This window comes from Nematolebias whitei, chromosome 10, assembly GCF_014905685.2.
Source record: "Nematolebias whitei isolate Nwh7 chromosome 10, NemWhi1, whole genome shotgun sequence".
In the NCBI taxonomy this organism is placed as follows: Eukaryota; Metazoa; Chordata; class Actinopteri; order Cyprinodontiformes; family Rivulidae; genus Nematolebias; species Nematolebias whitei.
In genome coordinates, this window is record NC_056507.1 from 3,627,394 (window position 1) to 3,653,222 (window position 25,829).

A 25,829-nucleotide genomic window follows, 5' to 3' on the forward strand; every position below is an offset into this window, starting at 1 on the left:
TCTCTGGTGCTCGCCTCTCTTCATTGGCTCCCTGTTTGTTTTAAAGTTTTATTGATGACCTATAAGACTCTGAATGGAGGCTCCTGTATACCTGTCCAAGTCCTGCAGCCCTAACCTTTATTTATACAGGTTAGTCCCACTGAGCCTTGGGAACTCATTTACAAGTGCCCTCTAGAGCCCCCAGATCTGATGATCAGATGTTTTTGGTTGTCCTGCGGTCCAAACTGGTCCACAGAGGCCATCAGGTCTTTACATTCATAGCTCCTAAACTGTGGAACCAGATGCCTCCTCATAGTAGACCGGCTTCACATATTTCTACTCACTGGATTACAATATCAGAGTTGACATTTTGAATTAATTGTTATGGTTTCATTGGTCAAATTTTTATTATTATTTTTTTTTATTGTCTCCTTACTACTTGTATTATGTACAGCACTTTGGCCAACTACAGTTATTTTTAAATGCGCTATATAAATATTTTTTTATTAGTTTAGATTTGATAAATAACATTTATACGACTTAATAAAATAAGGTTTTTTGTTATTTTTTAGAAAATAAGACACTTCTTTGCTGTTTTCTCATGATTCAGGTTGAAAATTTCAATTATTGGACACATCAAATGGTAAAATTGCATCTCATTATGTTAGTTAATGGTTATTTCTGCTTGCAGAATATTGGAACATTAATTAGGAATAAATACATGGACCCCAGGAAGAAAAGTCTCTACTACAGTAGAAACTAATGGGGATCCTTAAACAAATAAACATTGAAAACTGTCTTTTACCAGTCGTTGTGACTGACGTTGCAAGAAGTTGCTTGTGATATATGTTAAAAGTACCACACGTGATTAGTTAATGAGGTGAACATGCACTGGTTCCAAGCACATGAAGGAGTGCATGTGCTCTTTTCATCTTTTATTTCCCCAATCAATGCCATATAAAGAAGTACCGCCAGAGTGAAATCTGTTATTCACAGAGTTTTTTACAGGTGGCCTGATAAGTCTTTGGTGTATCTCCAAATAATTAAGATAGGGGGTCGATTCATTTTGGATCAGTTGTGGTGCATTTATCTAATTTGGTTTTGTTTGAACTAGAAAAAAGTGCAATGGCCGGCTCCCTCCGGATCTGAGATGTCTTTGTTCCAATAGGAGGAGATCAAGTTCCTGAGAGCATTGTTCATGAGTGGGATAGAGCAGGACAGGGAGGCACAGATCGGGGCCTTGTCCGCAGTAATGAGCAGCATTGTTCTGGTCTGTCAGGTTGAAGACAGAACCCTCCATGTACTGGTCCATCCATGTTTGAACCTTGACCTGTGGTCATGCAATGATGATCATCACATAAAGAACCAGATCCCGAATACAAGCGCTGAAATTAAATGTCTGTGTAGGGTGGCCAGGCTCAGCGTTAGAGATAAGGCGAGGAGCTACATTGTCTCTGGAGGGAAGGGAAGCTCTGAGCAAAGCCACTTCTCCTCTGCATTGAAAAGTGTCAGCTCAGGTGCTTTGAACATCTGATGTGGATGCCTCTTGCATGGGCACCTCCCTGTGAAGATTTCCCAGGTGTGTCCCAGTGGAAGGACACCTTGAGCCAAATCCACATCTCACAAAGGACATGAAAACTTCTTGGGATCCTCCAGGTGAATCTGGAGAGAGGGATGGCTGAGGTTGGTTCCTGGTCCTGTTGCCTCTGTGTCCTAACAACTTAACCAGGAGATGGATGGATGGAGGGGTTTGCTTATCATTTTGGACTCTAATAAACTAAACTCATGTATTAAGCTTTAAACAAATCTTATGAATAAAAACTGTTTCTTTAGACTACTTCCATGTTCAGGGGTCACAACAGTGATTAAACTCACACGAATGATTTGGCAATTGATTTATGTCGGATGTCTTTCCTGACACAAACTGGGCTTGAACTGGCAGCTCCTGGATAAAAAGGTAGCACTTAACCACTGAGCTACCACAGCCTTATCTTATCATTAAATCTTGTTAACATACTAAAAATATAAATTCTAATGTTTTTCCATATGTTGGAGATCTATGGAAGGTGGATTAGGTTTATGTGGTGTCTTGGCTACCCATAGACGATTTCCTTCCATCTATTTTCTTTACTCACTGGACCAGCCGAGACCTGGTGCCCCTCTCCAGCGGTCACTGTGGGGGAGGTGAGGTACACCTCGGACAGGTTGTAAGTCCACCACAGGACCATGTACAGACAAATGAGACAATCATTCAGTCTCACCCACGCCTGACAATAAGGAGTTAGCGTTCAACCTAACGTGTCAATAGAATGTGTTTATTTGCACTTACCGTGCTGTATAATTTTCACTGATCTTTTATTGTTATTGTGAACGATATTAAAATGTTCCATGATCCATATTTATGTAATAATCAGTCTTCATGTGAGCGGTCAGTAAAGAGACAGAAAGAGATAATTCTATTATCCTCCATGTCTGATTGATATGATTGCAGTGATGTCTCAGAGAGCCCTTGAGAGCTTCTCACCTTCTAGAGTCCTCCTGCTTCTGGGGTCTGATGAGGCTGAACATGGCGGAGCTGGTGGCTGGACGTTTCTATAAAACTGATTTTTTTTTTTCAGTTCAGGAAGTCAGAACGAGTCAGAGCTTCAGACAGGTGAAGACATTGACCTGTGTATTTATAAAAGCATTGATCTTCTGGTTGCTCTTCTCCAAAGCTTTATAAAGAAATGTGACAAAGCTTACACCTGGTTGTTTTGGGAATCTCTTTTTTCCGCGATATATGTATCTTTTAAGTTTACGAGAGAACACCAGATAATCCAGAGAAAACCTACACATGCATGGAGAAAACAAAAACTCTAGATTGAAAATTATGGGGCGGGGGACCTGTGGCATCCTTGCTATGAGGTGAAAGTTGTAACCACTGTACCACTGTGCAGCCTGCAACAAAAGATCTACAAAAATAGGCATAGCATAGACCAGACAGAAAGGTTTATTTTTTCAAAGTCACTGTTTTTATGTGAAGTTAAAATAAACAATTCTATTAAAAAAGAAAATGTACAAAAATATCTGGACTGCGTTCATTTCTGCAGGGTTTAGTCTAGTCAGAAACAGAAGATGCACTTTCCTTACAGCTCAGGAGAACGTTTTCAATGAAGGCAACAAAGATTTCATCAGTTACACAAATGGGAGACTTTTTGTGTCTGTTCATAGTAACTAATACTTCACTGGGAAAACCATTTTGAGAGCAAATGCAGTTGTTTTTTTGTTTTTTTTAAGTACCGTAGCCATTATGAGCCAAATAATGTAATTTTTCAAAAATACTTTTTTTTTTTTAAATATGAAAAAGGTTCATATGAAGCATCATTACCAACAGACGGCTCCGAATGAGGTTGTTGATCAGACATGATCAGGTACTAACACTGTTATTCAGGCAGAAACGTTTTCTCCACGCTGCTGTCAAATCCTGCCAATCACACCCCCACACAGACAAGCCACCCCCACATACACACAACACTGTCACACATGCAAACAACATGTGACCAGTTTAACATCTTATCAACATATGAGAGCACGCCAGAGAGGTGTTTCATTTCTAATATCACTTTATAGAATCATAAACGTGTTTCTGTTCATTTTCAAACGATGGAAAAGGTTCAACGGATGTTACTGCGATGCACTTTGAAATGAAAGAAACGGTGGCTGTGACTGATGGCCAGGAGCTTTACATGTGATGTTCAAACAAATCGAATACTGTGGATGAAGAAAAGTATGCCTCTTAGAGGCAGAGGGGTACACCACTGTCCCCCCATCACTGAGGGATTTGAATAATGAAAGTTTAGTTTTTTAACTGAGTGGTATTTTGAACTGCGAAACAGGAAATACAGTCGGTAATTTATCTATAAATAAAACTATGAATGGTTTTAATCTCGAAGGTGATTGAATGAGATGCAGTTCCATCCATTATCTTTACTCGCTTCTTCCTTCTCTGGTCGTGGGGGTCACTGGTGTCCGTATCCAGCAGTCATTGTGCAAGAGACAGGGGACACCCTGGACAGGTCTCCAGTCCATCACAGGGACACAGAGACAAACGAGAAAAACAACCATTCTCTCTCTCTCACCTAGAGACAATTTAGAGTTACCAATCAGCCTAACGCATGTTTTTGGTCTGTGGGAAGAAACCAGAGCACCCGGAGAAAACTCACACATGATCAGAGAGAACATGCAAACTCCACCCAGAAAGGTCCTCAGCCGGGGTTCGAACCCACAACCTTCTTGCTGAGAGGCAGCAGCTCTACAAACTGAGCCACCGTGCTGACATTGAAATGCAATTGTTTTATTTTTTAAATTTAATTATTATTATTTTTGTTACTTCTGCAGGGGTCGCCACAGCTAGCAAACTCCCATGACAGGTGTTCTAGCTGCTCAACACCTGGATGCCCTTTCTGATCAGGACCAGAAGATCACATCGTTAACCACCAAACTAATACAGGCGTTTATAGAACGGAATATTGTAACGTTTATTTTTTATTTTATTATTTTATTATTTTTTATTTTACCTGTTTTTCTCGTGTTTTTTCGTTATGTCCAAAAGTTGCAAATGATGATCTTGACAGATAAGCGTGTTCTAATAAAAGTCAAGGTTGTTCACAGTATGTAGTAAAATAAAACTGACTGAAGACTTCATTATGTGAGGCAGGCAGCAATGATATGTAAAGCTCAGAAAATTAAATGCCATTTGTTTCTTATTTATAATTTAGTGGAAGGTCTGGGTTTGTCAGAACAGCCCAATTATGAATGAGCAACCCCCATAAAAGAAGAAATAAAAAATTATACCACTAAAGGTTACATTTTAGAAGATTTAATGTATTTGATCAGATTTGATAAAGAAAAATGTAGTAAAAAACTCACTTTTTTAAAGTTTAAGATAATTTTAAGAGAAGGCTAAACTTTTGTTTGTGCTTATTATTTTGAAGATTGTAAATCATGCTCGCATAATTGAGGCAGTGACGCACCTTCTATTCAGGTGACCTATAAGCAGATATATCCACCTACAGCCACGGGTTAATAAGCTTGATCAGACTGACAACAGCTCGAGAGTCCTTCGGCTGCGACGCCCCAGTACAAGTGTCGTAGACCTTGAGCAAGGTGCTAAAACTCGGTACACCCATTACAGTAAATCAAAGCAGATGAACACATCAGCCTAATGACAAAAATAAAATGAATTGATGAAAACACATTCATCACAAAGGGCTTGTAAACAACGTTCAATAAAACGAGGCTCTCATCAGAATTACTGAAAAGAGCTGCGAGGAAATAAAAAAACATTCAAAGAATTCAGTCCATTCTGGAGATAAGACAGAAGAGTTGTTCTGCAACGTGCTCGTGCTGTTTCTGAAGGAAACTCATATGTCCATTGTAAAGGCACAACAGTCATTCACGATTATTTGTAATGGTTCTTAAAACTTTTTTCCTTCAAATCAAAGCCTTTGAAAGATGAAGTTGACTTGCCCTAAGCATTGGATTACTGAGCATGAAGCAGGATATATTGAACCACTTTGGCCAGGATTGCCTCAAACTAGTTTGAGAGTTTGAGGAGACATCGGGGAGAGGGCTGACTACAGGAACCACCTGAGCACCATCAAACTGGTGGATCCACTGTGAGAACGTGCTATTTATAAGAAGAGTTCGTTGCAGGTCCTCAGCCTGAAGAAGTCTTTTGAATAAAAGACAAAATGTTTTAACAAGAAGCCATCCAGAGGACCTGACAGCTTTGTTACATTGTATTTCATCCTGATACAGGAGTCCCTCGTTTATCGCAGGGGATCTGTACCCCCGGAGGAGCTGGACCAAGTGGTTGGGAGAGGGAAGTCTGGGCCTCCCAATGGATGGATGGATGGACTTGTACCCTGAAGACCCGCGATAAGTGAAAAACTGCAAAGTAGGAATAGTAGAACAAGTTTTATTTATATATATATATTTTAAATTAATTAATGTATTTATATATATGTGTATGTATGTAAATTTAAAACAATTTCTAAAAAAAAAATCCATGCCTATCGTGTGGCTCGTCCATCACTCAGCCTATTGTGTGTCATGTCCGATCTTATTTTGAAAAACTGCGATACAGAGAGTCTACGATAAACAAACCACGAAGTAGCGAGTGACTACTGTAATCCTAATCTGTTGAAATAGCCACTGTTTGACATAAACACAGATCCAAACTGTAACAGCCAACCTTGTATACTGGTGACATCTTTGGTAGCGTAGTGTCGTCATGGTTTGTAGAGATTTGGTACAAAGAATGCAGACTGGCATGAAAAGCTTGATGAAACTAGAATGCCGCACACGGCACATTCTTCGCCCGTCAACAAACTATTATACAGCAATTTATAGAAATTGGCCGGAGAAGCAAAGACCTTGTATAACCTTGGACCTGGATTTGTGACCTTGACCTTAGAGCTAGGGTGATTTAGAGATTATGCAACACATTTCCTAGTGATGGTACAAATGTGTATCGAGCCCAGCTCTACTGCTGTGTGTGTTCCTGTGTGTGTATACTGCGTCTAAAGCAGTGTGTTACAAACCTCGGGATGTTTTTGACTCTGACTTTAAGTTTAATAAACACATTAACTCTGTTCTGCAGGAAAGTTTCTTCCAGTTAAGGCAGGTCGCTAAGTTTAATCCATGTTGACCTGATCTGACCTTGAAAACTTAGTCCATGCCTTCATTACAACCCAGCTGGACTACTGCAGCACATTTAAGTTGGGGTCAGTCAGGTCTCCTGTTAACATCTTCAGCTCGTCCAAAATGCTGCAGCTCGGCTCTTAACAGGAACTTGTAGGTTTGAACATATTTCGCCAGTTTTGTCCTCCCTTCACTGGCTCCCTGTACGTATCAGAATAGATTTTAAAATTCTCCTGTTGACCTTTAAGTTTAAATGGCCTTGCACCCTCATCTGTCTGACCTACTTCAACCAGATGTTCCTGCTCGTGCCCTGAGATCATCTGATCAGCTGCTTGTGGTTAAAGCTCAGAGGAGTCCAAGCTTTTTTAATCGTGGGCCCTAAACTCTGAATCAATCTGCCCCCCCAACATTAGACAGACCACTTCACTTCCTGCTTTTAAATCGCTTTTAAAATCACACCTGCTTCCACTGACTTTTAACACCGTGTGATTTGATTTAGTATTTTATCGTTTTTTTCTTTTGAAGCTTTTAATTAATTTTTCTTTAAATTACTGCCATTGATTTTTATTGTGAAGCACTTTGGTAACAGCTGCTGTTTTTAAATGTGCTTTATAAATACATTTGACTTGACTATTTTGAGAAGATCAGAAGTTTCAGCCTGCACAAGAAAAATGTCGTTTTTACTTTGACCTTGATTAGTGACATTGACCTTGGATAAATGAAAAGTATACGCAACAGTCCATCTAGTGATGATGTGCATGTGCATCATGTTTCCTTTCTCATCTTTAGCATATCAGAAGTTCTGCATGGAGTAAGAGAAAGTTTATGAACAGACGGACGGAGACTACATCATATTTCGACGGGCACATACAATTAAAGGATTTAATAAACCAAAAAAAAACTGATTGCAACTCTTGGAGACAAAGAAGAGACACAATGAAGAACCAGGGCATCAAACACAAACAATGCCAAAGTGAAGGTGGAGTGAAAACTGAGTGACTTCATAAACAGGAACTGTGAAATAAAATGAAGACAGCTGGGCAAAATGGCTACTGGGAACAGGTGAGGATCAGCAGAGGAGCTGAGGAGCAAAACCTGACGGAGAGTAAATGGCACAGGAAAACACAGCACGGAAATATAATCAGCCCAAGACAAAATACTCAAAATAAACACACACAAACAAAACTTGACACATTTCAAACACCATAATCTAAATAGTTGTTAGATAAATATATCCGTTCATTATCTACTCAAATAAGCCACATGACGACAGGAGATTTTTTTTTACCCGGTTTCACTTGCAAGGGCAGAGTTCACAACAGGTTTACACAGATGTTTCATTGAAGTCCAGTCACGAAGATCTGCACCGGACAGTGCACAAGAAATGATTTTAATATCAACTACTACAGGTCACGATGACCTCAGCCTCCCAGCTCACAGACTGGGAGGCATCAGGTGCCAGCAGGATCCTCTCTGAACTCACGCAAAGTAATTTAACCTTCGTTAGTGATAAACATCCATAAACCTTTACAATTCTGCTGACAACAGTGACAAAACAAGAGTCACGTGTGCTCAATGGTATAAAGGGTGATGGCTTCATGCAGGGATCCTTTACCATCTCTAAAAGTCGAGTCTTATCACTAAAGCCAACAGGACATAAGCCAAACTTTTTACAGTGGGAGGTTGTTGCTTATTCTTAAGTCTAACACTTGTTCAGGACAGTAAAGTTCTTGAAAAAAACAATTAGCTGAAACTGCACTTTTGTCCCATAAATGAGCTCGACTTATCTGTGTTGCAAGATACAAAAGTGTGCGATAAACAGGCAGACAGAGTCAGGAAAGACTTTCCATTAATTAAGGAAATCCCATTGAAGTTCTTCTGTCAGTTCTTGGGAATGAGGTCCATGTGGAAATAATTACAAGAGCCATTCCTTATTTAAGATTAATGACTATCGATTCTCCATTTAGGCAACTATTAAAGCATGCATCATAAGTATTAAAGATTAATTTCTTGGGAAACTTAATATCACTCTAATAACAAAGATAATATAATGCATGTGCATGTACACAACGCGGACAAATAGTTGAAACCATCGTATTTGAATTTCTTCTCCAGATGGATGAAGCACAGCTCTTTCTGGGATCTGAATTATTTGGCTCAGCTCACAAAAATGAGCCGAGTCGTTCGGCTCTTAAAGGGCTACTCACTTCGTTTTGTTTGTTACGAGCCATTTGGGAGCTGAAAGAGTCGTGTCCTTCTGCAGCAAAATGGCTCCCAAAAAGCTGTTTTTTCTTTTTCACAAATCAAATGACTCAGTGTTGCTTTTAGAAAGCCCATTTGGAGCGCAAGGTACAACTCTTTTAGTTCCCAAACAGCTTTCAAACAACTCTCAAAGAGCGGTCTCATTTTGGAGCCCTAATGCCGATCACAAGTCTGAATGAGCGCTAAAGATTATAGAAGTTTTGTTCAACTCCCAATGAGAGTTTCTTTGGACCTTTGTAGACTTTATGCAAACATCTATTTCATACAGGGATTAAATACAATGAACCCCCACATAGCTGTGGTTCAGAGATGGAAAACTCTTAGAATATTTCATAGAACCTAACTAATAACTGTTCGCAGAAATCCCATTATTGAAAATGCAAATATCCTCTGCAATGTTTTTTTTTTATGGCAATATAGACTGTTTCACTGGAGGACTTGTAAATCCTCGGCTTTGCTGTGTAGTTGTTGCCTTCATTGCTGATCTTCTTTATAGTGCACCGCTAATTCATCTTCACCAGGTCGATCTCCGTCCACTGCTGCCTGGGATGTTTCTTTCCAACATGCACACACCAATGTGAGCAACACAATAAATATAAGCTATTGGTTGGGAAAAACTGAAACTCTTTCTCTTAATCTGTTTTGTACTTCTCAGACATGTGTCTTTGTAAACTGGAACTGGATTATTGCTGCTTTGCCATGGATGACGGTAAGTGCAGCTCCACTCGGCTCTCCTCGTCTCGGTTCTTTTCAGGTGTAGATGATTTGCCCCTACAGGTTAAAATTCAAGGATCTTTATTATCCCCAAGGGGCAATTTGTTTCACTGTCAGCAGGCACACAAAACATCCAGACTATACAAAACATTAAGACATTAAAATTACAGAGATCATCATTGATCGTTAAGAAGCCTGATCACTACAGGGATGAATGAGTGTTTCACTCTGTTCGTTCTTCATCTGGGCTTCAGAGACCTGCGTCCAGATGCAACCTGACTTCACCATGGACTGGGTGATCAGGATCTGATCATGATGCATAGTACATTTTGAAAGCCGACCCCACACACACACACACACACACACACACACACACACTCTATAAGCAGGATAGGCAATGCAAAATGGGCAGGATTGTAATTGGTCTTTTTGTGTTCGAGCCTCTCTGCCCGTTGTGGTCCTTAATGTCTCTATAATTGAACTTGATATTTGTTAGCATATCCCGGCACTGGTTAGAAGTCCAGGTACAGCATATGCTGCACCATCATCTCTGTTATCTTTCAGAAAATGTGCTAATTTCTTGTAGTGCCATGTGTCAACAACATGAGGAAGTGGAGGCTCAGATGCAAGTTTGCGGTTTTGCTGGACGGGTCATCCAGTGTCGTAGCTCCACTTGCCAATCAACAGCTGCTGTCTACTTACATCAAAATGGGCCCCCCAGAGCAGTCTGCTTGGAACCTCAAACAAGGTGGTCCCATAAACTGGGCTGAGTAAGGTGGATACTGACAGTAGGGAGGCCCTGGCTGATGTGACCATGATCCTGCACAACTGTTCCCTGACTTGGATAATTTGCCATAAACTATAAGCCCTTTCACCACCAAAGTTTGATGAGAGCTTTTACAGCAGAAAACGTAGCAAAAAGCTGCACCTGTAAATCTCTGACACGATCGCTGCATGCACGCATGCATCCTTCTGGTAGCTGATCTTAGATTCTTCTTGTGACATTGCAGCAAAGATTAGAGGAAATCTTTCACAAACACACTTTTCATCTCTGGGAATTCAGACCTATTTTGACGTTGCATTAAATTTAAAAGAAAAGGAAAAACAAGAAAAGCTAACTTCAATATAGACATGAGGAAAATATATTTTTGCAAGGGGTTGAACTTTTTCATTTTTCTTTTCCCTGTCAAAAAGTGGGTCGAGCTGACAGGCAAACTTATTTTCAGTTTTATGCAAATAAAATACTCCCAATAAAATCAGACTCCTGGGTAATGTGACCTAATCTTTCACTAATAATGATGCTCAACAGAAACTTTGTTTTAAATAAAAAAAAAAAAACACATGATACATTTTGTGACATTGATGGCCTAACCTTTTAGAAATATTAAAGCTGTTATGCCTGTGAAAGATCTTTAATCAAAAAAAGTGTTATGCTTTGGAGCATTCTTGGTACTTTTTGTTTGTTAGTCTTCATATTTGTCTTCCAACCTTTTCGAGGGGTGCACTGCCATCTCACCCAGCAGCTGCTGCAGATAAGCATGAGGTCTTTGACACTCACAATGTCAAGAAAATTAATTCAATTTTCAATTTACAGTTACATTTTTTTTAGATTATTACTCCTGCAGTTTTGGAACAATATATAAAAAAATAATAATTGTGCAGTTTTGGGTTTTGGTACCTGTACATTGTAGGATGTAGACAAACATTACAAAAAAGAACATGCACAAGTCACATTTTGACAAAAAGTGAGAAAATGTATCCATCCATTATTTTTATCTGCTCCTTCCTTCTCTGGTTGTGAGGGTCACTGGTGCCCATATCCAGCTATGACTGTACGAGTGGCAGGGGACACCTGGACAGGTCTCCAGTCCATCACAGGGACACATGGAGACAAACGAGAAACAACAAATTCACTCTATCTCTCACCTAGGGACAATTTAGAGTTACCAATCAGCCTAACATGCATGTTTTTAGTCGGTGGGAGGAAACCGGAGTACCTGTTGGAGCTTGCAAGCTAAGACACACTTTCCAGAAAAGTCATCATTATACATCTAAACAGCTCATGCAAGTGTTTGCTCTTGATTGGCTTTCCATCCTTTGTTAAGCTGGTCTAACACCTACATGTACTTTTGTTATTTTGTTTGTCAAAGCCCTTTGTGATTTTTATCTTGAGAAGTGCTATATATATATAAAGTTTATTTACTTACTTACTAAATGTGATAGGTGCTATTTGAACAGTATTACATTTGCAGTGTCTGCGTTCCTCATCAGCCTCGTGGATGTTGCAGGGATGTGTTCAGAAAGCATCTGCAGTTGGCTTCTTACAGCAGAATACAAATGAGTAAAATGGTCTTATATTCCCCAACATTAAATCATATGGTTGCAGTCTGTAATCCAGAGAAACATGTTTATATCAAACACAAAGAATACAACAAACAGTGATTACAAAGAGTTGTGTGAGGTTAGAACAGTGGGCAGGATGATCTTCTGCACTGGTTCTTACTGCAGCGGAGCTGAAGAAGCTAAATGTTTGATTCTGCTGCTCAGTCTGCCAATACGGGTATTAAAGTGTTTGTAAAATATGTTTTTAATATGTCTCAATGGAATCAAAATACTGTTTTTGTGTCCTTGTCCAAACTCGTGCATTTCATTTCTAAGGACTTGTGTTCCTAATGAAAATTAGAGGATAAAAAAACTAAACTACCGTCTCTTCCTGTCTGGTTTTCTCGAGCTCTTCTCGTGACTCTTCCTCAACTGGTCGGAGGTCTGGAGTGTCATTTGGAACTTTAAGCTGGCTTTAGAAAAATCAATCAGCTGCTCTTGCATGTTAAAAACAAGTAAATAAAAGTGGTAGACTGATGTCCCAAATCGCTGAGGGATTTGAATAGTGAATGTTTGTAGTATTGCAGATAAGTTTCAGGGCTGGAATTAAATAGGAAATACAAGTAAACAATGGTTTGGTGCAAAATATTCAAGTGGGTGTGAGTTACAGTGTGTAGAAGAACAGTCTGGGGTTTCTGCTGTTTTTATTTAGTTGTCCGAGGCAGCACAGTGTGACAGATCCTGGCGAGTAGAGGGCAATATTATCCAAGACCACGAGCAGAGACAGAGCCAGGGGGTGATCAATGGTGACCATGGCCCCTATAAATTATTCTTCCACCACCCCAACCATTTGAGGAAACTATACTTTTAAGCAGCTTGCACAAACCCTTGGCAATGATTTTTAAGATGCCCTTCCTTGCACTACCACAGACCACCGAGCTACCACAGCCATCCATGTGAAGCAGAGAGCTGCCATTTGGGGCACCCGTGGGAGCAGATGGTGGGGACCCAGAGTGGGACTTTCTCATGCTTAGGTGCAGACACACATCAAAATGACATGTTGCTTATGTTTGAAGTTGTTCAACTCACAAGATTTACATACATGCGTTTATGGAGACAGCATCTTGGATTTTGACGTGGCAACCCAATTTGTGAAAGGAGCCTAGATGTAGTCACACACTAAATAGGAAGTCAATACTTTACTTATTTTTAAATCTGTTACACTTAAAACATGAACGGACAGCTGGAGGGTATTTCCAGTCCCCCTATTCGCTCCTTGATGGGGAACAACAAATTGCAGGAGCAACTGAGACAAGCTAGCCTAGAGTCACTGACGAAGTGCATGTGTGTTAAACTTTATGAATTGTACATTTACATACATTTCATTATGAATTATTTAAGACATAATGTCTCTGTCACCACTGTCAGAAAAGTTGGCATTAGACGCTCTTGTTGTATCTGTTTAATTCAAGGCTTTTAGAAGATGGCGAAGCTCAGCTGCTGGAATATTCAGTCAGAAATGAAGAACGGTGACCTGGCATATTCAGCGCTTGGAAACAGTGTCATGAATGAAAATGTGTTTATCTGTAACTGGTTAACATATTTTTTGTGTTTTTGTGAGTCTGTTCAAGGTCACAGACATGGCATCTTTGCTAACATGCTTATGTTTCTTCTATTTACAGTCCAATATTTGATCAAACCCAGACAGAGCTGAGCCGCACTCCCGACAAACAAACATGATTCACTATTTATCAGCGTAAAACATAGACACAAAAATAAGAGGAAGCAAAATGTTTGCAAAGGCTCAAAGATTATTGGGGTTTGAATTCAAAACCTAAAAATGTTGTAACACCATAACATTCAGCCAGTGGTCGTTTTCAAATGTTTGACAGTGTTTAAACTCATTTCACACTTTGGATAGCTAAAAAAAATAAGCCCAGATATTTCAACTAAATAAATTAACAACAGACAATCCATTGCAAAATAACACTGGGGTCCAGATTTACTAATACTTTGCACCTGCTGTTTTTTTGTTTCACCTTTTTGATAATCATTTTACTTTACTGTCATATACCGACACAGACACATCTGTCAAATTCAGCAGATGTGAGCAGTTTATATTATTGCTGAGTCATTCAATGTTAGATCTTTGGTCCAGCGAGATCCATCACAAATATCTATAATTATGTTTTACTTTTTTACTGTTGCAGTTTGAAACATATTGCCAATGGTCCGAACAGCCAGCTCCAATAGAGTCTCATGTGGGGTATAAATAAGATGAGATTATAATAAGATATAATAAGATTATTTGCCTTGTGGACACATTTGACTGGTTCTAGTACATTGATACAACCTTAATTTGTACAGATTAATTCCAATACAAACACAAATACTATCATACAAATAAAATAATATTGCAAACAGTATTTAGACTAGACCTGACGTGAGCACAGATCTGCAGTGAAAGCTACCGAGTCCATCAGTGGAGATATTCTGTTTAAATTCATTTGGAGCAGACAGAGAGGAGCCCAACAGAAAACTGAGGAGGGCAGAGTACAGATTAAAACTGGGATATTTGCACTACCATGATCTTATTTACCCACTTCTGTTGTGTGTCTGTATGTGTGGCTGTGATAGGTCAGTGGTCTTGTCGTCAGAAATCTGTGGGTTTGATCCCTGCAAACGTTTATTTGAACAATAAATTTCTAACATTACTTTTATATTGTTTTTAGAGTTACTTCACCGAACTTTTTCTCCCATTTAACTGTGTTAATCTGAAGTATTATTTCAGAATTATTACTTCAAATCAAATTTGAAATCCAATCCAAGAAGCTGAGCACCTGTCTGTTTTATTTTACACAGATAAAATTAAAAATTCTTCAGTTTCAAGTGGGGATGGATGTAGGAGGTGTCCATTTCTCTGATTTATTAGATGGGACTGGTTTTTATGAGACACAAACTGAACCTGCGGAAGGGAGAAAAAAACACAATTAGATACAGATACTCGTTATTGTTGTTCGCACCACATGAGGTACATGTGGTGGAGTGAAATTATGCCCACAGTGTCCCAGTTACACCCAACAATAAAATGTAAACAAAAAACAATGGTAACATCTAAGATGTGAACTAAGAAAAACATCAGCTAAAAATATGCTAAGCACTAATAGCATATAAACAATAAAAACAATACGCCGAACATCAGCACAAACATGAGTCTGTGTGAGCACGCATGAACACAGCAAAATGAAACAGATCAGCAGCAACATGAAACAGATCAGCAGCAACATCATGTGATTTTTTTTCACAGTGATTCTCCTGATTAGAGATTCATGAGTCTAACAGCCTCAGGGTAGAAGCTGTTCCTCAGTCTAGTGGTTCTACACTTAATGCTCCTCAACCTCCTTCCTGAGGGGAGCGGGGCAAAAAGTGTGTGTGCTGGGTGAGTGTGGTCCTTCATGATGCAGGTGGCCCTCTTCCTGCATCTGGAGGTGTAGATGTTTGTGATGATGGGGAGACTTGTGATTGAGATTGTGCACACAATAAAAATCAATAAGCACTAAGCAAAATATATCCTTTTTTACAGAAAAAGTAACTCAGTAAAATTTGTGTCTTTAGGGATTCGAGAAAATAATGTCCGCCTCGCTAATATTTTTGCTGAGTAGATGCTTCTGCTTTACATCCTCTCGGGGATCCACATGAGGTTTTCCTCATGAGGAATAGGAAACTTTGCACTGAGGGCAATGGGTGGATTTTGTCCTGTAATAATTTATATATAAAATGTTGGTTCTGTACACTATTTATTTATTTATTATGTATATACTATTATTATTATTCTTAGTCGTATATTATATATTTATTATTATAATTTCATTCCACCACATGTCCCACATGTGGTGGAATGACAATAAAGAACCTTGACTTGACTCTTTGCATGTGAATCATCTGTTAATGTTGAACTCTGAAGTTTTGTGCTCCGTGTTTAAAACAACAAGGTTTCATGCACTTTCACATTTTATAGATACAACAATGTCTGGCACACATCCCAGGAGGAAACGGTGTATTATATCTTTCCTAACATGCTTTACTTATTGTAATGAAATAAAAAAAATAGATGCAGTATTCCCATTTTGTCTCCTGAGACACAATTACCAGCAGCTCCCATAAGACACTAAATAGTTTCCAGTAACTGTCAGTCACAAACTGTACTGATTTCTGAGAACCAGAGTATTTTTCTGTGGGATCAATAATGTTCTATTTTATTGTTTGCATGGACAGTAACTTATAAAAAAATATATATAGTGGGTTTTCATCTAAATTCATGCATAAAGCCTCAATAAAATAGAAGTAAACTACAGAAAAGCAGAAAAAGTTCTTTGGATTCTTGTTAATCCAAACAGAGATAAATTATCATAAACATCAGTCCAAATATCTTATTTTTCATTGATGCACCTTTTTCACTAGACTGTACAGGGAAACTGTGCTAAATAACAGTCAACACTTTTTTTGGGCTTTTATCAAAGTGCTTCAAAAGCCATGTGGCAGAAAGGAATCTGTCAAAATGATTATTAGTCAGAAAGAGTTTTTACCATCTGTTCCAGCAGCTCTATGTTGTCGAGTCTTTTGTTCTGACAGAGTTTACACAGATTCTTTCAGAAACTCAAACAGAAATGTGCAGTTTGTCCTCTCTGATTTCAAAAGGTAGGTGTGAATGCATCCTTTGATAAATTAGAATGTGATATGAAATTGTTTTTAATAAGACAAAGAATGACGCACTGCTCCAAGGCATGACAAAATGATTATTTTGTAGGTGTCAAAGGGAAAAAGACAAATAAAAATGCCTCAGTCAATAGTTATTTTTGAAAATCAACTCTTATTTTTCAAAACAGGAAAATGGAGACATGTTGTAAATGTACTAAAATACCACATTTTTAAATTTGGCAGGACAGCATGTTTAAAATGAAATAAAATATATATTCTTTCTGCTGCTCCCTCTTTCAGGAGTTGCCACAGTGAACCGTCTCTCACAAAGTCTTCGCAGTTGTTTTTACACCGGATGTCCTTCCTGACGCAACCACAGACCAGCGAGCTGCCGCAGCCCTCTGTGTGGAGCGGAGGGCGCCCAGGGGAGCAGATGGTGGGGGTTAAGGGCCTTGCTCAAGGGCCCAGAGTGGGGCAAATGAAGGTGGAGGCAGGTGTGTGTGTTTCACCTTCCCCACCCACATGATGTCGGTATGGGGAGTCGAACCGGCGACCTTCCGATCACACACCCACTTCTCTAACCACTGCGCCACCACTCCCCAAAATAACACTGTCATAAAAAAAACAAGAGTCTAATTTGTCGCACACTGTTGGGAGTAAAAATGTGTGTGAGATCCTAAAACTGTCTTGTAAGAAAGTAAAACTTTATTTATATATATAGACAAACAAAATAACAAAAAGCACTAAACAAATTCAAGCAAAAGCAGATTTAAACAGAAGTTTTTAAAGGAAGCCACTGAGTCCGCTGATCTGAGAGTTTGAGTAATGATCTCTTGGCACGTTTTATCACATGGACCGGTTTCAATCTCGTTTCAAAATAAATAAATAAACTGTGATTCATAAACAGCACTTCAGTACGTCTCAGGATGTCTAGCTTTCCATTCTTCCCCACGCATGCAGTTTATGCAGCAGGTAATATTCATGATTCAAAGGTAAAGTGTGTGTGCACGGAGGAGTGCACAATCCAACAGGAACTTTTCTGATCAGAGCTCGCTGAGAGGTGTCCTTTCATTGTTACTGTGCAAACGGTGAATCCCTCTTTCTGATGTGGTACATAGCATTTATCCTGCACAGCACAATGTAATCTCTGGTTTATGGAAAAGAGCTTTTGACTTTCTTTACCTTGATGTAAAGAATCAAAGTTAAACTGTGGCTGATATTAAAATTAATGACACTTGTCTTTGTTTTATAAGAGGAAAAAAAAAAAGATTGCTATGATTCCTACAATTCCCGTTCCATTCTTTCTCCCTGCTCCTACATTATGTGGATTCATGTCATGTGGTAAGGATCTCATTTCTCTTTGTGACACATACCAAGGGCTAGAACAAACGTACCCTGCTTTCCTAACGGAGAGTTTTCAGGGCTACCCTTCAAGCACAGGACCAGAATCTACACAGACAAAAACCAAAGAAAACTGTGTTTGCTTCATAGCAATGAATTTACAATTACGTCAGATTATCTTTAACAAATTAAATTGGAACTGTACTGTCATATTTCTCGATTAAAAGTTTGTTGTCCCGAGGACCTGACTCAACCTTGTTAGATTTTTCTACCTGGATTATTAATCATCAGGATAATGGAACGAGTCTAAACTCTGAACTAGGATGACCTCATAAACTTCACCTTTCTTTAAGTGATGCTTGCTCCTGAGGAAATGTAAAGCTTGCTCCAGAGTCTGCAGACGCATGCAGCATTCAACCTGCATTTCCAAGACTCCCATCAATCAGCTCTGAACTTGGGTGCAATGGGGGGCTTATTGGTTTGTGGGTGTAAATGGTTCCTTATCCCCTGCTCCAAGTGTTATCCTGCATCAAGAGCAGCACATAGTGCTTCCTATGTGAAGGAAATATGATTTGCTGTAAATAAGTTAAGTAAACCCATTTTCTCGCAGTGGGAGGAGTATAGTAGAGCTCGCGGTGCTGACCAAGCAGTAACGCTTCCCAAAACCTGTTTTTCTCCCTCTGGTGACTTCAAACACAACATAAAGCTCACAACAGACAAAAACAAATAAAAACTATAAGAAAGTCAAGTTAAAGATTGAGTCAGCGCATTGATCATGCGTTATTCAGTCATGAGCATGATGAGTTATACTGTTTTTCCTCCTGGCGCCTTATGACAACGCTGAAAATACAATAAAAAAGAAGCCTCACTATCCCGCCTGCACGTCTCATACGTCTTCAGTCATGCGGAAGGCCGTCCGTCAGTTTTACTGCACATCGGCTTCCTCTAAACGCAGCATCAATGACGGATGACCCTAAGTGCAACTAGATAACTACAGCAGGGGATGATAAAAATGTGAGAACACACATCCTAGACAGGAAATTGGCCATTTTTGAACAATTGGCTGAGAGGAGCTGAAGCAACGGCGCTTCCTTTAGTGCTCCTCCCTTGAAAAGCTTGAGATGTTTGTTTGTCCACATGTAGTTACAGTCCACTGAACATATTATCAAGGTTCACAAACCCAATAGATCTCTATTTTACCTCCTTAGACTTTACTTCTACTTCTGATTCTGGCGAAGACAAACATGAGACTTTCAAAACTACATTTCAGTCAAGCAGATAAATGAAGCAGAAGCAGATGTGTTGCACAGTCATCAGGACAAGGTGTAAACAAACAATGGCCTCATGAAAGCTGAGTACTGAGGAAATCACACAAATGTTAAATCATGTCATCTAGACAGATCCATCTTGGAAGAAACGTTTTGTCTTATCTGAAAGACTTCATCAGTCTGAGACTTGTCAACACAATCTGTCGTATAAAGAACCCCTCATTGACGTGTTTTAAGTCTGCTGCTGTGGAGGTCCCAGAAATTGGCTTTACACATGAAGAAAGGAGGACCACCAGTCTAAACAATCAATCATCAGTGCATAACAATCAACTGCTATGGGTCTTATGGCCAATTACTACTCAACTACTCACCGGATCAACCAGAGGACAACCTGAACAAAATGGTAAAAAAAAGAAGTAAATGTTTATTAATAAATATACCTCCTTGTTTTTAGCTCTCAATTTTAATATTTTCCTTTCAAAGTAGAGTCTGTTGGAGTCAGTCTCCACACCATCACATACATCTACACCTCCAGATGGAGGAAGAGAGCCACCTGCATCATGAAGGACTCCACTCACCCAGCACACACACTTTTTGTCCCGTTCCCCTCAAGGAAGTGGTTAAGGAGCATTAAGTGTAGAACCACTAGACTGAGGAACAGCTTCTACCCTGACGCTGTTAAGACTCATGAATCTCTATCCAGAATAATCACTGTAATGCCACTTTAACTGATGATATTTGACTTTATCTGTGCTGCTGATCATCCATGCTGCTGATTTCTTGCTATATTCATACCCATCTGCTCACAACAGACTCATGCTCAGGCTGCTGTTTAATATGCTGCATTATATTACATTATTGTTGTTGAACGTTCATCTTAGATCCTTGCGTACTGTTTCCAATACTTTATATTTTCGCTATTGTTGTGTGTAAATGGGACCTTGAGTACACAATTTCATTCCACCTCATGTACCACATGTGATGCGAATAAAGAACCTTGCACCAAAGGTTTATAACTGATGATGAAAATCTGGGGATCTACAAAGTATAAGCTCCTGTCCAAAGTCTAAGCTTATGTTTCAGAGCTTACACTATGGCCACTAGATACCAAAGGGTAATGGAAAAGTGTATATTTCTTCTTTTGGCTGATCCCGTCTTCAGGGGTCGCCACAGCAAACTTCATGTGTTTAAAGCCTATCTTTGAGATTCCATCAGGAGGTTGGCTTGAAACACAGCAGTGAAGGCTACCTATGGGACAGATCTGGTTGGCAGGCCGTAGACTGAGGAAGTCCTCTGGATGAAAGACAAAACGTTTCTCACTTAAAGAAAATGGTCCAGGTGATACTATTTAAACTTTTTTGTTGTTATCTACATGGATGACTGAGTTACAGTCCCCTTTTGTTGGTAGTATATCTAAATTGCAACAATTCTTCACTGAGAGAAAACAACCGTTCACGTGCACCTTTCTATTAGTTGACATCATGAGCTCCTGTTAAAATTATTACAATAAAATTATCAGGAAATTAAATGTCTTATTTTTCTACCCATTTTCTGATTGTGTAATAAATTGTATGTCGACATATGCAGTGACTTGAGATTAAGTCATTCTTTAAATATACTAACGGTGTTAAATAGATGTTAAGAAATGACGGAGCGCTGTTTCTACTAAGAAACCGTGTGGATTTAATCTGTTTATTTCCATTCATGTAAACCGAGTTATTCAGTGGCTTCAACATGTGTATACACAGCAGTATTTGGTTGAATAATTCATTTTGATCTCAAACTCTTTACAGATATTTTGTTTAAATGGTAAATGGACTGTACTTATATAGCACCTTTCTATCTTATCAAGACAAAGTGCTTTACAACAATCTATGTCCTCATTTACCCATTCATACAGCACTCTACTAGATCTATACAAATACTAATCAGAGCTTTATCACATTCATACACTGATGGGACACACATTGGAGGCAATGAGGGGTTCAGTCTCTTGCCCAGGGACAATTCAGCATGTGACTCCTGGTGGAATCAAACCCCTAACTCTCACATTGGAGGATGTCTGCTCTAGCCACTCAGCCACAGCCGCCCCAGACTTTTAATCATTCCAAAGAACATTATCCAGATTATGGTGCATGTCATGTAGATGCTTTATTTTGAATATACATATAATTGGGAACAGTCTAGAAAAAAAAAAAGGAACATTAAACTGTTTTCATGACATGGATTACCTAAAAATATGTTGTGCCTCACCAAGAAGAAGCATTTGTGTGATGTGGAAAAAGTGAGGCTGTCTAAAGGGCACCGAGATGTGAATCCATGGCAATAGGGCAACTCCAGAGTAAATGAGGATAATTTATGCCATGTTCACCACACATACTCACTTCTTATTCTGTCACAAATAAAAGGTGAATCTTTAATGTAAGGGTTTTGCCATAATACACGTTCACATTGCCAACGTGTTGCTGATGATGGTGGCAAAATAATCGCCTCGTACAGTAGCCATGATTAAACTTAAAGGGATCCCAGTACTTGCAAAACTTAGTGTTTTCATGGTGGACTTTATAGTCTATTATTTGTACACACCAAATAGGTTTAGCTATTTTCCTCATTCCTGAGACACTGTTTCGTACCCTTACCATGCTCTGTGTATCTGCCATGACCATGTCAGGTTGAAGCTACATGCTAAACAATCTGCAGGATTGATTCTCCTGATACTGGTATCATGTCGAGTTTGATTATAATTGCACAAACTCATGAAACCAAAGCCTAGACATGAAGCCAATGTGGCTGATCATGCTTAACAATGTTTACAGCAAAGCTACTTTGGTGTGCATGGCCCATACATCATGGATACACTGTCCCCGCAATAACCCACGCTTTACCCAGGACCCTCATACACTGAAGCTATCATGATAAATTACCACAATGTTGCTATAGAAGTTTTGTGCAGGCTCAAATTCACTGTGGACCTGCCATAATCTATCACATGTAGTACGGAGACCACCCAGTCCATCATATCTAAGGACATGTCCAGTACTATACTTTACCAAGACCAGGCAAAAGCCATCCATATTTGACCATTTGTTATGCCACAGCTGGGCATCATCCAGACTGAAGGCCTTTCTTGGAGAAAAATATTCTCACCTTGTTTACTCAAAAAGAACCGCACTCAATGGCACGAGAAGATTTTTTAACCGGGATTTTACTTGCAAGGTCAAATTTTCATGACAGATAGAATAAATATACATACAATGTACACGCGTGAATATCAGTCACAAGAATCTACCCCATGCTGCCTTCTCAGTTTGCTTTGAAACCTTATCAGTTCAGCTGAATTCTCAGAATTTAGAAGTGTCCTTGGAGCCAGCTGCAGCCTCACCCAACTCCTCATCCAGCCGTCTCCGCTCAACCAAACATACGGTTCATGGGCAGAGATAGGATTCTCAACCATGGTAATAAAAACATCCATAACCTCTGACCAAATATCCTCAGCCTTATACACCAGTAAGTTACAATACTCTATTACCTAATTTCACTTCACACTTTGCAGCCAAAACATTTCTAACTTGTGAAGGCAGGGACAAATGCAACACATCAAAATGCACACAGTGGTATTTGACATCAAAACATCAGCAGCAGGTCGTATAAGTACTGTAACTTGTGAGATGGAGACTCAGTCAGTGTCTGTCCAACACGTCTCAGGCTCAACAGATCTGAAGAACTTGGAGAACTTGTCAACGCCTCACATTATTCCTGAATCATTTTTTGCAGTGTGACAGAGCTCACACAGAAAAAAAGCAGCTGCAACAGGGACTGTCATCTAGTTGGACTGTGGTCAGCAGTAAATTTAACGTGAACGATACGTGTCAAAATAAATACGACATAAATTACAGGATCCAAGCTTTGTCTTCTGAGCATCGCCTGAAGCATCGCGCTGTCCCTGCTGGTGGGTCTATTGTTCCTCTTGGTGCCATCTTTCCCACATCATTAACCCACACAGACCTGGGCATCCACATTATAAATAGAAAATTTATTGGGCTTTTAGTGGATTATTAGATTTTAACATGTCTTCTGTAAATAGTTTTGATAGTAATTACAGATTTGCATGAACACTATGACACTGTTATTATTATTAACTAGTCTATGAACATTTAGTCATTAAAACTAATTTTATATTTATAATTTTAAGGCACAATGTCCCTCAAGTCAAAAATCTGGATTAGACACTAAATAGACGTCTGCACTGAATCAAGATTGACAAGAAATAATCTTGAGATTTCAACATTGCAAGCATTCCTTACATCCAACAGACATCCACATATCCATCATGAAATGTCTGCCTGCTAAAATGTTATGATAAGAATTATTCAGTTAGCCACCCACACAGATACAACCTCAATATAAAACCATGTCCAATCTATCAGTGTGGCATTTCAAAATTAAACGTCCCTCGTAATACCACAACACAGATAATACCCGTGTTCTCATTCCACATGTAAAATTGGACGATGACTTATTTCATGTTTTTCTATACCAGTACAAAGATTTATATCTTAATTTTAATCTATCATTTTACAACTTATCAAGTTGGTTTGACACTCTGATGGTAAAATCAGTATATAGGTGACTAAAAATTGCATTAAATGTTTTTTTTTCTAGATAATTCAAACTTTTTCCAATCCGTGTTAAAATCCCAAATGGCGCTTCATTTTGTAATTACATGATTTACACACTTGAACTGTGTCTTACATCTACTAAGTAGCTTGTGTGGTATGTAATTTAAGTAATAAACTGCTCAGACTAATTTTTTAGCTAATTTTAGATGGAGCTATTTACAGCTAAATGAAGGTTAAACATGTAGACTCAATGTTGGAACCAGTGCTGTAGTCTACGTGATACACCAGTATACAGCGTATAACCACAAAAAATGCTTGGGAATTTCCACATAACCAATTAAAAATGCCCAGTGATATGTAATGTTCCCTCTATGCTGCATAGTTAGGGCAACTGGGCAAATGCCCAAGCAAAATATCTTGTTATTTCCCGCTTTATAATAAACTTTTACAATGAACTGTCAGCCCGAGCGCAGCGATCTCTACAATGCAGCGCATGAATGTGTGCAGACTGGAGGAAGAGACCCCTCCCAGTCAAAGCAGACCTGTGTCACATGATTTGTGTAGCGACAACGGAAGTTTACGAAGCGGCAAAAAAATTAAACCAATGAAATCACAGGCAAACTTTCATTCCAGCCAATCAGCGTCTTCTGGAGTTTTGGTGATGATGTGCGAAGAAGCCAAGTAGCTACAAGCAACCTCCTAGTCTTCTAGCTTTTTCCAAGCTTTATACTGCATATTTCATTGCGTACCAAGGAATAATATTTGACGTTGTGAATTCATCACTGAAGTTTACGGTTGCACAATATTAATCAAAGGCGGTAAGTAAGCTAATCCCACGACTTGCAGCTGTTTTTTGTCATGCTACGTGTTAGCAAACAATAGTGCTGGATGGGACTAAACTGATTTTGTACAAAGTTTTTAATAGTTCAAGCTCAAGTTGTGCAGATGAATTTGAATGAATAAGTATTTCAAGGTAGTAATATAAGCTAAAATGCACATGCTATATATTGCACATATATAACATTTTAGTGTACCCACTACAAAAATATAGAGTACACCACTGTTTCTACGCACAGTACAACTATTACAAAAATGTGCCACTGGTTGAAACCCATTCTGTTGCTCAGAAGATTCCATCTCTCTTTGTGTAGCAATGTATTTTCTGTTAGCTGGTGCCTGTTGCAGGTAAACCTGCTGTCTGTCCACTTATGTTCCAACATTGAAGCATTTTTGTAGTTCTTGAGCTTGGCAACTGAAAATATTCCAGAAGAGCTGCAGTTATGGGATGATTTGCACCAACCATCTATACATCACAGTTTTGCCAAAGTCATGCAAATCCACACCCTTGACCGTTATTTTTTTGTCTCCAACACAAAAACTTCAAGGACAGACTGGTCACTTGCTCCCTAATCCATCTCACCTCCAGACAGGTGATATTTCAGTTAATCCATTTGTGGTCACATGCCATACAAGGCAAACAAAGCAAGTGCTTTTCACAAAACCATAGAAAAACATTTAAAGCCTGCATTTTGTGTGCTGACATGATTGCCTCACAATGTACGTGAATATTACTTACAGGTGATAATGGCCGACCTTGTGATTCCAAAGACTTCTCGAAGCTGCTTACTGTGCAGAAGGCTGAGAAGTGATGTTTTGAGCTGGAGGCTGTCTCGATCTAACCCACATGTCCTTCCAGCAGTTCTTCTTCAGATCATAAGCCACCTGCAGGAAGTAAACAAAATGACAAAGCTAACTTTCAAGATTCGTTAAAGTACATTATTAATCAGTATTAGTCTAGTCTAGAACAGTATCAGTTTATTGATAGAGAAAGTTGATGAGGAAGAGTGGACCGGGCCGCTTGTTCTCAACATCTGGTGAGATTTCATGTTAATAGCACCTTTACAAATATAATTCCTTAACATATACACACACATCAAACTCT

The 25,829-nt window shown here is 39.1% G+C and overlaps 1 protein-coding gene across 1 annotated transcript in view; it reads right to left on the reverse strand.

Moving 5' to 3' along the window:
* lingo1a (leucine rich repeat and Ig domain containing 1a) overlaps positions 1 to 25,599 on the reverse strand; it is a 101,160-nt gene extending 75,561 nt beyond the window's left edge. The window contains exon 1 of the mRNA XM_037683255.1: positions 25,464 to 25,599. The gene's annotated coding sequence lies outside the window, so the exon portion shown is untranslated. The remainder of the gene's footprint in view (positions 1 to 25,463) is intronic.
* Between the last annotated feature and the right edge of the window lie 230 nt (positions 25,600 to 25,829).